This window comes from Lepidochelys kempii, chromosome 1, assembly GCF_965140285.1.
Source record: "Lepidochelys kempii isolate rLepKem1 chromosome 1, rLepKem1.hap1, whole genome shotgun sequence".
NCBI classification, from domain to species: Eukaryota; Metazoa; Chordata; order Testudines; family Cheloniidae; genus Lepidochelys; species Lepidochelys kempii.
Window position 1 is genome coordinate 140,513,240 of NC_136380.1, and position 3,766 is coordinate 140,517,005.

Here is a 3,766-nt window from a genome sequence, read left to right on the forward strand (position 1 = left end):
TCTGACCCCCCTGTAGAACACAGGGCATAGAATTCATCCAGTGATTCCTGGATCTAGTCCAACAAGCCAACACCTTGCATAGAATAGCACACTTTTTGGTGCATGCTTGGGTGCTGTAATATAAATTATAAATCTGAAACTGGGAAATATATATACACACACACATAAAGAATGTGAGAACTGGAGAGTATGATATCATAAAGTAGAGGGCAAAGAAATACTGTACTAATCCAGCAACCTGTAAAGAAAACCCATGCTGAAGATATAATCAGCACTTTGAGATCTTGGGTGAAATCCTGGCTCCACTGAAGTCAATGGCAAAACTTTCATTGAGTTTGATGGGGCCAGGATTTCAGCCCTTCTCTTTTTCTAACACTCTGAGTACTTATTTTATGTACTAATATCTGATTCACATGTTTCAGTATGCAAATAGCATTTTTCTGCTATCACAGATTATCAAAAACAAAAGTCAGAGCTCTCTGTAGCAGCATCAGTTCACCTGCAAGCTATCAGCTGTAGGACTGGGGTCTTCCTATGAAATGCAGGCAATGTGTTGCTGAATATAAAGCACTGTTATGTAGTGTAGTCTTAATTATTTAGCTTTAAATAGGCTGCTGAAAAAAATCTGACATCTTTTTCCTTTTTCAAACATTGAGTAATGTGTCTTATCTGGTATCTGAGTAAATGTTAGGGCTGGTATATTTCAGATTGGCTAGCTACAAAGCAAGTGGGCTTGTCATACTCCTAAATTAAGTGCAGTGAAAGAAACTAGGAAATATTCATCTTATTTAGGAAATGATGAAAGAGGTGGAAGAGGGATTTCTATTTCCAATGTTCACTTAAAATCCCTTGGAAACTCCAGAAATGTGGTCATACTCTAAGTGAGGACAGATCCAGTCTGTATTGTTGGAAAGTTTAATCACTGTATAACACTTGGAGAAACACTTTATTGGCCTTGGTTACACCAAGAAAACATCACTTAGAGAGTTCTGCTCCAACTCCTCTCTTTCCAACACCCCCACAATATAACTGACACGCTTTTCCAGCTTTCAAATCTAAGTACATTCAAATGACTATGTTAATGTAACATTAAGGTCATGCAATTAAAATAACAAAAACCTACGGAAGACAAAAGTTTAAAGTTCTCATACCAACATTAACTCATCCGCATTACACTTCCCCCACAGTATGTAGTATTTTATTACATTACATGAATAAAGAGTAAGGGATGAATTGTGGCATTTACGCTGTTTTCTCTTGGTGAAGGGAGGAGCTCCCTCACATGTTGTGCAGATGGTTCCTAGACTGCAGTCACTGCAACTGTATTGCCAACCCCAAGCACTCAAAATGCATGTCAAGCCCTCCAAAATCATGAAATTAGCTGAAAAATAGTGAGATTTTTAAAATCACTCAATTGGGAGTACTGTTTATTTGGCTTTTTGGTGTCTGGTTACTTAGGGCACAGCTAATTCACATTTTCAGGCTGGTCTCTACAACCACGAGAATTAGAATTTTTTTTAATGAAAGCTAAGTTTCTCGACTCCAGAAACTTGGGCATTAAGAAAAACCGTACATATTGCAAGACTTGCAACAAAATTGCAAGGGCTGTCAATCCTGCTGCCACCTGGGGCGGCTTGACCAATTTGGCCGCTCCAAGCAGTCACCGCCGAATTGCCGCCATGGGACACGGACTGCTGCCCCATTCTGAATGCCGCCCCAGACACCTGCTTGGAAAGCTGGTGCCTGGATCCGGCCCTGGCTGCCACTATACCCTATAAAGAAGTGTAGCGTGCACCTATCCCTCGGTGATTGGCCAGTTCTACCCTAGCCCCACTCTCTTTCCTGGTCTATATCTTTTTGAGAAACTGTCATTGTTGCAGGTGCTATCCCAGAGCAGTCTGTCTTTTCCCCCTGAATAAAAGGGCTAGGCTCTGCTTCTGCAACCAGTTGCCAGTTGGATTGGTAATGTACGTAAAGTTACACACCTGTGCACTGTTTGCACAACTGGATTCTAGCATTGTGCCCAGCCTCTGTGCAAGGGAAGGCTCCTTATACCCACACAGAGAAAGGCACCATCAAGACAAAATTAAGTTACACGTTTAACCAAAAATAAAGGTGTGGTAAATAGATGCAATCTGGGCGAGCTAATTTGCTGTGAGAATTATAGCTATTGCATTTCCTGACTTTGTGATTTGAGTGGGACAGCCTTAAAAACATATCAATGTGGTTTTTGCATTTAATTTCCTTGTTTTGTCATAGTTTGCCCCATATATATGAGAAAGATACTTGCAGCAGGTCTGTTTACATTGTGATGATAGCTGAAACTATAAGAATTTTATTTTAAAAAATGAAAAGTTAGAATTTTGCAGAATGCAGGAAAAATTACAGAGAGACTGTAATATAGTGGGATTTATGATTTCTTTTCATGTCTTCAGTTTTCATCTGTCCTTTTTTGTGTGTGTTTGTGTTGGGGGTAGGTGAGGATTTTGTTGTGGGTGTTCCCATTAAACAATCAACACTTCCCTCATGCTAACTATCCTAGCAGAGGCCTGGCTGGTAGTAGCAGTGTCTCTCTCTCCCCTGACCTTAGTCAGGCCAGGCTGGGAGAATGTGATTTGTGATAGCATTAAGGGTGGGGCTTCATTAGGATCTGCTAAAAGTCTTAGCAGATACCCTCTTAACATGCTTGCAAGTGATTTTTGCATCACTTGTAATTTTTACTTTAATCTGTTTTTCCTGAAACCAAGCAAAGTACATCCTCCTCAGTGAGGAATATGTCCCTGCCAATTTTCAGAATTCAGCCATTAAAACATCAAACTTCAGCTATAGCCCAATTGAAAAAATAGGGATTTTTTTTTAAAAAAAAGAGAAGCGATGATTTGTCACCATCACCTAACTCAAAAGCAGCTGAAGGGATTTTGCTCATACTTCCAAAAAAAGGTCACCTACAGGCAATTTTTAAAGGAGATTGTTTTGGAACTTTAACTATAGCAGAGTTCAAGCTAGTAGAGAAAGATATAACAGTCCACAGGCAGGAAGTTTAAGCTAGGCAAATTCAGACTGGAAATAAGGTGTACAATTTTAAGTGTGGGTAATTAACCATTAGAACAATTTACCTAGGATAGTGGATTCTCCATCACTGAAAATTTTTAAATCGAGATTGTATACTTCTCAAATATATGCTCTAGGAATTATTTGAGGGAAGTTCTATGGCCTGTGTTATACAGAAGGTCAGACTAGATTACAATGGTCTCTTCTAACCTTGATATATAGGAATATAAACCGTAGCAGAAATGATCAGTGCCTGTTACAGTATAGATAAATATGCAGTGTTGTTATAGTTGTGTTGGTCCCAGGATATTAGAGCGACAAGGTAGATGAGAGTATTTTTTATTGGACCAACTTCTGCTGGTGAAAGAGACAAGCTTTCAAGCTCTTTTTTCAAGAAGAGCTCTGTGTAAGCTCAAAATCTTGCTCTCATCAACAGAAGTTGGTCCAATAAAAGACATTACCTCAGGGGTAGTCAGTAGACGAACCACAGTCCAAATCCAGGCCGCCAGATGCTTTTGAATGCACTGCAAAATCTTTCTATTTACTTATTATCATTATTGCTATTGCAGCGTGAAAATATGTTTCACTGGAGTCTGGACCTTGACTATACTTTGACCAAGAAATTTGGATCTTGATAAAAACAATTACCCCTGAATTACCTCATGCACAATATAGATAACTTTATTTCCACCAAAGATATCTAACCACATCTAAC